Source organism: Cynocephalus volans, chromosome 7 (assembly GCF_027409185.1).
Source record: "Cynocephalus volans isolate mCynVol1 chromosome 7, mCynVol1.pri, whole genome shotgun sequence".
Lineage (NCBI taxonomy): Eukaryota > Metazoa > Chordata > Mammalia > Dermoptera > Cynocephalidae > Cynocephalus > Cynocephalus volans.
In genome coordinates, this window is record NC_084466.1 from 126,688,575 (window position 1) to 126,702,624 (window position 14,050).

The following is a 14,050-nucleotide window of genomic DNA, read 5'->3' on the forward strand; positions in this document are numbered from 1 at the left end:
GAAATGACATTGTTGGTGGGGAGGGGGGAGGGAGAAGGGAGGGAGGTTTTGGTGATGGGGAGCAATAATCAGCTACAATGTATATTGACAAAATATAATTAAAAAAAAATAAAAATAAAAAAATAAATTCAAGAATCTAAAAAAAAAAAAAAAAGAAGGAAATACAAGATTTGAACAATACTAGATATCAACTGTCCCTCTAATCAACAGTATAACTTTACAATCTAGGAACTAGCCAAAAAAACAGCAGTCTAGACTCAAACCCACCAGAAGGAAGAAGAGATTTTATAAAAAGGAGAAAAGCATTAGAACAATCAATGACACCAAATACTGGTCCTTTGAAAAGATAGACAACATTGACAAGCAGTTAGCTAAACTGACTGAATATAAAAAGAGGAGACAACAAGAAATAAATCAAAAATGAAAGCATGGATATTACTACTGATTTTAAGAACTAAAAGCTATTATAAATTCTAATAAAATAATATAATCCTATTATAAAAGAATACTATAAACAATTCTATGTCAACAAATTAAATAATATAGATAAATGGAAAACTTCCTATGAACAAAAAAATTACCAAAACTGTTTCAAGGTAAAATGGAAAATGTGAACACACCTACAACAAGTAAAGAATTAGTAAACAAAAACTCCAAAAAAAAAAAAAAGAAAAAGAAAAAGAAAGGTCCAGAACCAGACTACTTCACTGTTGAATTTCACCAAAAAATTTAAGTGAGAATTAAAACCAATTCTCACTTAAATTTTTCCAATATATAGAAGAGGAAAAATTACTTGTACATATTCATATTATGACAGGATATTTTGTATTTTCTAATTGGTTTGTAATTGTTTCCATCCACCTAAATTTTGCATTCTCTTACTCCTCCAATAGATTATTTTTATCTAAAGAACATGGTCAATGTATTCTAATTATTTAACAATTTAATTATATATTTTCCACAATGTTTAGGGCAATTTTAAGTACACTGTAGGTACTTACAATGCTTGTCAAGCATTACTGGCCCAACCATTGAAACATTCTGAGTAAATACAGAATTACTCCATAAACTACCAAATGTGTTGGGAATCAAGGGACTGAGCTGTTACTAACATTTTACCTGCTCCATTTTTATGAGTAAACAATCAGTAAAGTCTCAAAGATTGTTAACGTCCAAAGATTCTTGGTGTTCTTTTATTTTCTTTTAAAAAAAACCTGCTTACAATAGCAATATTTTTAAATAATTTGTTATGAATCCCTGGGAAATAATCAAAGAGAAAAGAAAAAGTGCTGTGGATCTAAAAGAGAAAACAATAACTTATTAAATAAGAAACAAATAATGAAGACATATACCACATACCAAGCCCTACTTAGAAATAATAGCTATAAATATTTATATATTATATATGTACTACTGAATATATATGAGTAATTTTCCTTGCCTATTCAACAGTTTGAGGGAGAAAATTCTGAGAGCAGATCAAAGATATAACCATTTTCTAGACTCAGATATCATTTTTATAGTATAAAAATATATTTATATCAATTTCCTCATTTTTTGCATCAATTCTGCCCTACAGCCTGAAAATATAAAACGACATGAATGATTATGATGAATATTTTGTAAATGACAACGGAGGTTAAGGAAGTTGGCCCAACCCACTTTAGAGCATAAAGTGAGTCCTTGCTGTTTTTATTTCTGTCAAGCAGCTTCAGAAATAAAATCAGTATTTTAGAAGTGGAAGGGGGTCAAAGATATGTTGAAACTAAACTCTGTATGCATCAGAGCAGCAGAGTGACTTCTCTAAGAACACACAATTATTATTTAGGCCTAGTGAAAGGCTTGCCCATTCAGGACAGGGAAAATTGTGATGTTCGTTTATGGTTCATACAGATAAAATGAATTATTTTGTCATTCCCAACCCAGTTATCTTGTCAGCTAGGATCTCAGCTGAAGCACAAAACACCCCCACCCTACTCAGTTTTTCCTGGCAGCTTCTATGGTCGCCAGTATTCTCCTTCCTTGAAGGAGATATTCTCTTCCTAAATCAGAATATTTCTGCCAAGTAGTATGACAAAGCGGTCGCTAAGTATTCATTGCATTGCAAGACTTGCAAGTAATGGAGGCCTTCGAAAAGGGCCTGGATGTCCATTGAGTGATATGGGCATCCTTTGGAAAGTTGAAAAGTACTTTATAGAAATGGCTTAGTGTTTAGTGGAAAATCCACAGGCCAAGGATCTAATGGGCTTGAAAACCAGCCCTATATTTGTGCACTTGTATTCCTGTGGGTAAAAATGTGGCTTGGACATCTTTCTCAGATGAGCACTCGATGAGGCTCAGGCAGGACTGTGGTGTGCAAACACTCACTCCACAGCATGGTGTATATAGAATTTTGGACCTGTCATAAAAAAGAGTACTAGTGGTTTCTCAGAAAGAAAGTGTCTTAGCCTAACCCGGATCCATGCAGAGCTTTGAATCCTGATGTTTTCACTGATTTTTCCATCCAGTTAAGAAAATTCTGATCTTTGAAACAATTCTGGAAAATAATGGAGCAGATCACATTGCATTGAGCACAGCCCAGAATAAAAGCTGGATCACATGGTGAAGCTAAAAAATTGAAAGCAATATTAAAATGTACATTTAAAACACTTTAACTATGTTAAAAGTAAAGGTAATTTAGAAATTTTCTTACCTATAAATTCCCTGAAGAACAGAAAAGAATTCAGCATGCATAAAATCAATACATTACCTGTACCTTAAGCCTCAGTTGACCATTACAATCTAGCTAGTTAAATAATAATATTTCAAATGCTCGATTCACATCTCCTGCCTTTATTTATACCATTTTAACCCAAGGTATCTATTATTTTGAAAGAAAATGAAAATTTTTTTTAAAAAACCTAGTAATTCAAGTTTTCATAGCAGAATCACATCTGTCTGCAATGTTTGTAGACCATAAAGCTTTGAGATAAAAAGGGAGAGAATACTTGAGGACCTGGGAACTATTTATATATAAAGAGTAGCTGAAAGAATCACATGTTGAGCCAACAGAGAAGAACTAAAGAGAGAGAGAACTGTGGCTAAATAATTTATGTATTTCAAAGAAGAAGTATGAAAACAGAATGCGTCCATGTTGTATGAGAAGAAAAACTCATATAAATGAACAGTAAGTATAAGATGGATTACTTTGTTTAAAAAAAAGAAATGCCAAATTTTTATTTAAAATATAAATTCCAGGTAAGGAAAATTTTAAAAGTAAATTGATAAATGTAGTCTTATTACATATTATTTCAATGTTAAAATAGAAAATGAATTCCGTTCTTTAGGAAGCAAATGTCCATTATCTCCAATTATCCTCCAAATTTAATTTATTTGGTAAAGCTTCCCTTTTCTGGATTACAGGATATTGTTCTGCATAGCCATCAACAGAATGGTATGTTAAGCAAATTTTTGTCCACTAGTTAGGCCAAATCTATCATTTTACAGGTTAAGAATTAAGTTTCAGAAAAGAGGGGGTTGTCTGGGGTTTTTTTTGTTTTGCTTTGTTTTTTGTGGTAAGTCCATAAAATGAGTTTCTTATACTCAAATGATCAAAAAATCTTATACGTAAAGAGCTCCAAAATTCACACCAGAGAGCCTTAGTAACAGTGACTTGAATCAAAAGTGTTCTGAATAAATGGGAGGAAACCTGCTGAGTTAGCAGCTTCTATACCAGGTTTCTTTAAAAATTTCAGGGCTTTGAATTTTGAGAAAAGTTTTATTTTAGCCACTAGGTAGGAGGGAAATTGGGGATGTTTCGGGGAATAAGTGTCTGTGTGTATGTGCGTCTGTGTGTGTGTGTGACTCACAGGTAAGATCTGATATTTAGTCTTTCCTTTCACTTCATTTGGAAAAGAAAACTTAATAACAGGGAATTTGCAAACCAACTTGATAATCAGATTCATTATAACAAAACATTGAAAACAATATTTAAAAATATTTTAAAATATTAAATTTTGTAGAGTTGTCAATGGGAGGAAAATAATGACCATGAATTTCTAACTCAAAATCCAATGAACATGAGGCAAAGAGATATGCAAAATTGAAAACAGAACCAAGGTACCCTTAGGGAAGACAGAGTAAAGAGTAATTGATATCAGTTGAAATCTAGTTAAATAAATCTTTTATAAATTTCCATTTACGTATTTTTGAGAATTATGTTCTAGCGTATATTTACTCAAAATAAATAAATCAGTACAGGAAGTACTGGATAACAAAAAATAATTAACCCTGGCTTCTTTTAAATAGTGTAGTGTTTGAGAATTGTGGTGAGACATGCCTAAGCAATTGAAACCCTAAATAGCATTATTAGTAGACAGAACAGGCACCGCCATGAAAGAAACCCCCAGATATGTCAGTGATGCTTGTGGTACAAATACAGTCCAATTAAATGAAATATTATGTGACTTTGTTCCAGCTACTTAAGGGTGTGTTGGGGTCATTCATACCACATTCATTCTTAAAGTATTTTATGATTTCTGATTTGAAGTCAAAGGAACAGAGTTTGGAAGAAAATATTATTAAACCACACTCTACACACAATTGTACCTATAAACAGAATACAGATGTGCAAAAGCTCCCTTAGTTTCTGCTTCAAAGCAGCCCTGCTCCACGTGAGGGCTGACCACCACTGCCTGTAATGAAAGATCTAGCTGCTCCTGAGATGTTTCCAAGGATGTCACTGCAGGAGAGAGCAGTCTGTTAAAGTCAGCACTACAGAGCAATGAGGCACCCACCGTTGGTTTTTCTCAGCTCCTCCACAAGGCAACGGGCTTCCTCTTGAACACGGTCCTCTATGCTTCTCTTCCCCATCCCAAAATTCCACAGGGTCATGAGAGAAAAGCGCTGGGTCTCTTTCCATCTCTTTCCATTGCTGAAAATGATCCCTAACAGACAAGGAGCAGAAACTAGGAGGGAGATCCCAGGCAAGGAAGAGTGAACTGACACTTGGCAGCTACGTGGTTGGGCCAAGCTCTGCCTGAGGAGATGTTTGAGTGTGTGTTTTACATCCTCCCACCCCCATTACCAATACTGACACAGACACGTGCACACTTAACATGTCCTTTATTAGATCTTTCAACCAATGGGAGACTGCCTCTTCCAGAAAATTCCTCTCCCATATCACTCAGGGCTTCCTTCACTTCTTCATACCCATACAACACCATGACAGGCTTCATGCCAAAATGCACAGTGAACACAGGGCCATAGACATTTGAGAACTAGAAAAAAAGAGGCAGATAATAGCAAAGCAAGACACTATTTGGTCCATATATTGTGCCTGATTCAAACTGATATTATGATTGTAATTTTTCTATTTTTATTTTTATTTGTCACATACAGCTTCAAATATTTCTCAAATTCATTCTTAAATAGGATGGTGATTGTTGTTGCTGCCACTTATGGATGGCCTATGATGTGCCACACAATGCCCAGGCAATGGGTACACAGAGTATAACTAATCTTCACAGCAACACATTCAGCAGATTTATTTGCCCTGCTTTACAAACAGAAAAACTGAGCATTTGCCCTTTTTCACAAACAGAGAAACTGAGGTCAGAGAAGTCCAATTTCATTTTAAATGCCACACGACTTTTATACAGAAGACTAAAATTTGAACCTCTGCTTATTAACCTGTGATGCTTGAGCAGTTTATCAGCCCCACATGTTTTGTTGAGACCAATGCACAGCGGATGGCTTCAGAACCCCCTGTAACCTCCTTTCATATGGATCCTGACTCAGTATCCCTGTGATGAACACTAGAACTCTATGCTTTTTTTTTTCATGGTCTGTGATTTTAATTATCTTAGGTCTTATAACCACATAATTTACAAATTTGTGTATAGCTCTTTTACTTTAATCCTTCTAATGAGCTGGCAAAAGCACCATTACCAATCACACATACACAGTAGTTCTACAGTTTTATGTGTTTTTGAATACTTGTTTAAAGGCAATCCTAAATTATAACTGAGCTTGACTTAGTAAAGAATTCAAAGTAAAATTTAACTTGGTATTATATCTCATCACCCTGACTTTTAAAAGCATCTGTTCTCATATATCATCTATAAAATATGACAAGTGTTAAATCTTCCTTATTTGATATAATACATAAACCACACTAAAATGCTTTTCAATAAGTAAAAGGCAGCATTTTAGACACAGGGAATTCTCATTAGATTGGCATAGTTAAGACCAAAAATATAAAGTAGACATTGCTACTTTAACTTCAGCCCTCGCCTTTAACAGGCTAATGAACACACATTAAAACAAAGGTGAGTCTTGCTCGGTTCTGAAACTGTGAAGGGATTTCTCCAGTATTTAAATTTATTCATATAATCCGTTATAAATCTAGATATAAAACCAATCTCCAATAGGTTCTGAGATGGCATTCACCATCTTTGTGAAAAGTTGAACACTACTAATCAAGTCCAATCATGTCTTTAGAAGGGGAAAACAGTGATAGTATTTACTGGACTGGAATTACTATCAAAATTCAAAAAACCTATTATATTTACCACAAACAAGTCTTACTTAAAACAGGACTGTCCAACAAAAATATTCTGTCAGTCACTCATGATCTAAATTCTGGTGTATGAGATCAACTAAATTATGGTACACATAAAAAGTCATGAGACATTTCCATTTTGTTATAAATAAGGCAGTGGCCAACTATTACTCATTAGAAGCTTTTTTGAGATAAGCTATCAAATCTGCTCTTTCTGCCTTCTTCTTAATGCCAGCGAAGATCATTTTTGTTCCAGGGATGTACTTCTAGGGATTCTCCAAATACTCCATGAGTGTGTCCTCTCCCCAGGTGATGCCTTTGTTCTTGTTCGCATCTGTGTAAGAGAATCCAGGTGCCTGACCTGTCTTCCGCCCAAACAGACCATGGAGATTGGGCCCAGTCTTGTGCTTGCCTCCCTTTTCCACGGTGTGGCACTGGGCACACTTCTGAACAAAAATCTTCTTGCCTTTCTCAACATCACCCATTTTTAATTCGCTCTTTCATCGCTAGTGCTACTAGGAACCCCGCTCGGAAGCCAGACGTCCCGCTCTCTAAGTCCAAGGACACGCCGGTCCACGAGAACTCTATGCTTTTAAAGTCACTCCAGGTGATTCTAATTCCCAGCCCACTCTGGGACCTGCTGGTATTACTAGCACAGAAGGAGTGAGCACCACACGGGCGGCACCAGGATGTGCAGCATCTCCTGGAAGAACAATTTCTAACATCCTCCAGCATTTTTGGCCACAGACAGCCACTTTGTGAGGAACCCAAAAGAATTCTGATACCACCAATTCATTCACTTAAGCTGGTCCTGAACACATGGCTATTTCCTTGATATTAAGTATAAATTGATTCTTCAGAGAAGTTCATTTTTCATGGCTATACTGAATAAAACACATGGCTAATATAAAAGATGATTATTTGAATGAAATCTCTAGTCACAAAACTTCCTTACCATTTACCTTCAGAAAAACAAAAACATATCAAATGGCTATTAAAGAAAGAAGGAAAACAGCACTCCCAAAGTTTGCAACTTTATTATTTTAATTCAACCAAAGACCTAAATGCCCCTCTGCTAACAGAATGTATTATGCCACTCTGCTATTTCTGACAATAACACATTGGTAACAGAAACATCAGCATGTATACCAAGTAATTTGCTTTCCAATGATATAATAGTGTGCTTCCAAAAATATATTCTGCTTAAAAATATAGGTAAATGTACTTAGCCTTTGCAAGACACTGCAGAATCATAAAGTGTACTTACATTGCTGAAGGATGTTTTCATGCTCTTAACACCTATCTGCGGGATATTTCCAATAATTGGTAGAGGAGTAGGGCAAGGAGGGATCTTCTTTCTCCCAGAGCTCTGTCTTTAGGGTGAAAGCAGAAGCAAACAGGAGACACAGAGCACCAGGACCACAACCATTGATGCCTTCTTTTCTTACTAAGACACTGTGCGCTTGCAAACCAAAGCTTTTATAACACTCACTTCTAACTCGGGATGTCTCCTTGATATGTAAAGTGATCAGTAAGCTAGATCCACTAACACACTGCACAGTGGAACTTGATTCAATGAGAGATAAAAATAGAATGTTCTTTAGTCATGTCCTCCTTATCAGTGCTCACCCTGGACATTCCTGTGTAATTGGACTGAGTTGGAACCCACATACCAGTAATTGATAAAACAAAGAAACAAACAAACAAAACCCAAAGCCCAGGTGGTTCCAATGTGCAGACATGATTGAGAAGCACTATTCTAAATTACTTCATGCAAGAAAATGACACAGAATTCTGGATTCTCAGATGAGTGACCAGTTGGGGATTTATGACTTGAAGGGTAATCAGTGTTTTCTGTGCTTGTATATAAAAAAATGTGTATTGTAATGCTATATCATCCACTGGGTGATGTTGTCCTCAATAATGGAAGCTTTTCAGACATTTAGTATATTCTGCCAACATTACAGTTGCCTACATATAAAATAAATAACATTTTCATACATCTGAAGTGACCAAATATATATGAAGGTATTGGGTAATAAATTTACACACCTTTCACAATTAAATCTAAAATCAAAACACCAGAAGGCAGATATTAGTTTTTCTTTTTCAAGTGGGGGAAGGGAGACTGGGAGAACAGGAGACCTGTCAGTGTCACACAGCTCACAGTTGGCAGAAATGGGATCTGAACTGAGATCATCTGATGCCCCTTGTGGTGCACTGTGGCTTACACCACAGCCACCTCAAGAAGAATTTTAGCAAAACCAAACCCCCAAAACATTAGTTACTCTGAATGTGCATCTCACTGACTCACTTCATGAAGCAACAGGCTTCACATTAAATAGAAGCCCCTTATTTCATTTCAAGGATAACAGGTCAGAAGTGCTCAAGAACAGAAAAAGAAGATATAATTCCCTTTCCATCATTACAGAGATAAAACCCGCCTAGTGTAACTGAGGAAAGTGATAATCTCAGAGAATTTCTTGAGGAGGGCTTGAGAAACTATGCTATCTCCCACCTCCTAGTTGCCTCCAAACACAGCTACTCACAATTGTTCTTGGTCTGCCATTGTGAGAAATAATAGAAAGTGAAGATACACATCAAGGAAGGGAAGTTATAGACAGAACAACACTTGTGGATTCAATAGAGGAGGGGAGGTAGGGAAATCATATAACGAACTCACAGCACAGAACCACAATAATGTGGAGACCTGAACTGTAGAATACACTGTTCGTGAGGATCTAAATACAACTGGAATATATACTTTAGGAGATCACTAATGACAAAACTAGTGCAAAAGCATGTTGTGTAAAAAAAAATAGTGTGTATTGTATTCTACGTTAATATCTTTACAAAACTAGTACAATTATTTCTAAGCCATTTTATTATAAAAATTAAGACCTTGTTACACCATGTATTATTGGTCATGTTTATATGGATTCTGACAATTCATAGATATACAGAGAATTTTCACATCCACCATATCGCTTTTGATTCTCTGACTTACCTTTGCCTAAGGTAAAATGATTCCCATTTTATGGATGAAGAAGCTGGGTCTCATAGACTCAGTGCCTTGGTCAAGGGCACACAGACTGCAGATGATACAGCTGAGATAGGAACCAATGTCCCCTACCTCTTGCACCCTCCTCTCCAAGAAAAACATTCAGTTCAACCAAGTTTAACAAAGTTTATTGATTGTGTGCTGTAATTCAGTATTTCAGGATTAAACCTAATTAGCATCTTGCAAAATAAATATTGACTTAGTTAATAATTACAGCACCACTTGACTAAAATGGGGGTCAGAAAAGTTTGATTTTATAAACTTTAGGACATGAGTGAGTCCAGGTCTTGCTAAACCTTCATCCAGAGCAAAGAGCAGCAGTAATTGCTGACTGACTCACATAGCTCTAAATTCTAAAAGAAACACTCCCCCTTATTTTGGATCAAATAAGCTCAGTTGTTGTCTCTAGAGTGATGATTTCATTCCTTGAGAGAGAGGTGTACTTGCTGCTCTACTTCTCCTTTCTGATGAGCTGAGGCTCCTGCCTGGACCTTTCTTTTTATACAATAAAATAATCACACATAATTTAAAGATAGAAGAGATTGCTGATATCAACAAGTCTAAACTTCACGTTTTAGGAATGAGCAGTTGGACATTGGGTGACATAAATTCTCACCAATGTATCGCTACAAGATTTTGTCTTAAAATCCTGGTTCTCTGCTCCTACTTTAGTGACATCTCAGATCCATCCCATAGAAGTCCTATCTCAGCCCAAATGATCATGATGGTAACAGCATTAAGCCCTTTATAGTCTCAGACTAATGCAAACACCAGAGTGGCTTGAGTTGTGAATTAGAGCCAGGTTTTCTTTTTTTCCATTAACAGGTTTTTTTTAGGCAATTTTAGGTTCACAACAAAAATCAGTGGAAAGTACACAGTTCCCCAAGAACTCATCCTCACACCAACCCATAGCCTCTCCCACAATCAACAACCCTCACCAGTGTGATTCATTAGTTATACTTGATGAACCAACATTGACAAATTATCATTAACCAAAGTTCATAGCTTACATACTATGGGTGTTGACTAATGTGTAATGTCATGCACCCACCATTGTTGTATTATACAGAATAGTTTCACTGCCCCCAAAATCCTCTCTGCTCTGACTATTCATCCCTCTCTTTCCCCTAAGTTCTTGGCAACAAATGATATTTTAGTGAATGTGAATGTCCTGTTCCAGCAACATTTGTTGAAAAGATCACCCTTTCCCCATTTGCTTCTTTTTCAAAGATTTCTTAACTATATTTGTCTGGATCTATTTCAGGCTTGATTCTGTGCCATTAATTAATCTGTCTATTTTTTCACCAATATCACACAATCCAGATTACTGTAGCTTTATAAGAAGTCTTGGTTGGATCAGGTCTCTGACTTTGTTCTCCTTCAACATTAGTTATTCTAGGTTTTTGACCTCTCCACATAAATTTTATGATCAGATTATCAATATCTAAAAAGGAACTATCCTTCATTTTGACTGGATTATATTGTTTCTATAGACATAATAAATTTTTTTGCTCTGAAGATAGATTTATGTGAAACAAATGTAGCTCTCTAGCTTTCTTTTGGTTAGTATTAGCATGGTATATGTTTCTCCATTCCTTTACTTTTAACATATGTGAATTTACATTTCAACTGGGTTTCATGTAAAAACTATACATATAGCTGGGTCTTGTTTTCTGAAGTACTCTGACAGTGTCTGTCTTTTAAGTGGTATATTAAGTGAGGTTTAACCTCATTTTGAGGGCCGAGCCCGTGGCGCACTCGAGAGAGTGCAGCGCTGGGAGTGCGGCGACGCTCCCGCCGCGGGTTCGGATCCTATGTAGGACTGGCCGGTGCACTCACTGGCTGAGTGCCAGTCACAAAAACAGACAAAAAAAAAAAACTCATTTTGATATAATTGGTTTAATATCTACCATTTATTTGTTGCTGGTTTTCTGCCCTTTGCTCTCATTCTTTGTTTCTGTTTTCATCTTCAACTCTTTTCCTGCCTTCAGTGATTTGAATTGAGCATGTTATGTGATTCCATTTTCTCATCTTCCTTAACCTATTCCTTACATATTTTTTGCTTTTTCCCTAGCGTTTGCAACATATATTTACAATGAATTCAAGCTCACTTCAAATAACACCACACTGCTTCTATTGCTAGTGTCCGCTCCAATTTCTTACACCATTGCTGTCATTCATTTCACTCATCCATGAGCTATAATCATCAAATGCAAGAAAACAGTATATGGAAGTCACTGGAGAGTCATATATATCATCAGGCAGATTCTGGAGGGCATTGCTGTGAAAAGAAACTATAAGTAGTGAAGTCTCCGAGTGCACAGCTTTTCAGCCAACACATGCCCTGTGAGTGGTTTCACTTGTGCTCACCTGCAGCTTGATTGCATTATAGCTTTCAGGAAAGCTTTACTAAATAAACATTATTTAATATATTCTCATTCTATTGCACTATCTAGGTAATACAAATAGTAATTTTTTGGAATGTGACTAGTGTTTTTTAATTGTGGTAAGATTTACCTAACATAAAACTTATTATTTCAACCATTATCCATGTATAGTAAAGTGGAATGAACTACGTTCACGTTATTATGCAACCACTGCCAGAACTACTTGCATTTTGCAAAATAGTCTCCAGAACTCTTTTCATCTTGAAAAATTGAACTTTGTATGATTAAATAATAACTCCCCATTCTCAACTTCCGCCTGTCCCTGAGAAGTACCAAATAATAACCGATAGCCTTTCTCTATGAGTGTCCCTAGTCTAGGTTTCTTATATAAGTAGAACCATACAGTATTTTTGTGGGTCTGTGACTGGCTTATTTCCCTTCACATAATGTCTTCAAGTTTCATCCATGTTGTAGCATGTGTCACAATTTCTTTCTTTTTAAGCCTGAATAACATTCCGTTGTATGTATATGTCACACTTTGTTTACTCATTCATTCTTCAATGAACATTTAGAATGCTTCCAACTTTTGTTGTGAATAATGCTGCCATGAACTTGAGTGTATAAATGTCTCCTTAATACCCTGCTTTCATTTCTTTTGACTATGTAGCCAGAAGTGGAATTGCTAGGTCATACGATAATTCTTTTATAATTTTTTGAGGAAGCACCATACTACTTTTTATAGTGGCTGCATGATATTACATTTTCAACAGCAGTGCACAAGTCTTCCAATTTCTCCACATTCTCATCAAAACATGATTTTCAGGTTTTTGTTTTGGTTTTTTTTTTTTTTTCTGTAACAGCCACCGTAATGAGTGGAAGGTGGTATCTTACTGCAGTTTTGATATGCATTACTTTAATGATTAGTAATGTTGTGCATCTTTTCATGGGTTTATTGGCCACTGTATATCATCTTTGCGGAAAAGTTTATTCAAACCCTTTGCCCATTTGTAAATAAATAATCATTTATATGATTTGCAAATATCTTCTACCATTCCATGCATTGTCTTTCACTTTGTTGCACTTTGTTTCACTTTGATGCACAAAGTTTATTTTGATGAAGGGCAATGTCTCTAGCTTTTCTTTTGTATCCTGTGCTTTTGGTGTCATATGCAAGAAATTATTGCTAAATACAATGTCATGAAGCTTTTCTATAAGTACTAAATTTTATTGCAACATGTCAGTCCACTCTTCCCTAGATACAATATTTTCTATGAGTCATCCAGCCACCAGAATCATTTGAAATATCCAAACACTCTTCTCTCTTCATTGTTCTCTGTACCACTGTGGTAAGTAAAAGCAGAAGATACTTCTGGGAGTTAATAAATGTCAGCAAATTTAAAGAATAGATTTATGCTAGGTGTTGAGTGGTGGAGAGATTTCTGGAGTAAAGGCAGTCCTTAAAAGAAAATTCACAGCATTGAATACATGTATTAGAGAAGAAGAAATATATAAAATCAATAATGTAAATATCCACTATAAGAAACCTGAAAATGAAGAGCTGATTAAGTCCAAAGTAAACAAAAGAAAAGAAATAATTAAAACTAGAGCAGAAATCAATGCAATTGATAACAGGATATTAGAAAAATGTACAAGACTGCTTCTTTGTCCAAAGCTTTGCTACGTATTAAACATTTTCATTTGCCCATCAAGAAGATTTAAAGAAATACTATATAGTTTTAATTTATACTTCATATTTGTAAGCTATATTCATATGTTTAATAGCCATTTCGATTTCCTCTTCTGTAATCTACACAATCAAATCAAATCATTTGCCCTTGTTACTATATTACCTTAGAAGTTTTCCTGGCATACATTTTTTCTTAATGTTGCAATTTATATTTGTTTATTTATTTATTAAGATAATTTATTATAAACACATGTGGGGTTCAAAGTTGATTTCCAATAGTTGTGTACAATATTTGGTGGTCAGATCAGGATAGTTAGCCTGTTCATCATTACAATACATAATCATTCTTTGTGCCCATTAACTAATTTCTCATT

General features: G+C 35.4%; 2 pseudogenes; both read right to left on the reverse strand.

Moving 5' to 3' along the window:
- Positions 1 to 1,107: 1,107 nt before the first annotated feature.
- Positions 1,108 to 7,970, reverse strand: LOC134381777 (cytochrome P450 2C9-like; annotated as a pseudogene).
- LOC134382074 (cytochrome c, somatic-like) lies at positions 6,176 to 7,114 on the reverse strand (annotated as a pseudogene).
- Positions 7,971 to 14,050: the final 6,080 nt, after the last annotated feature.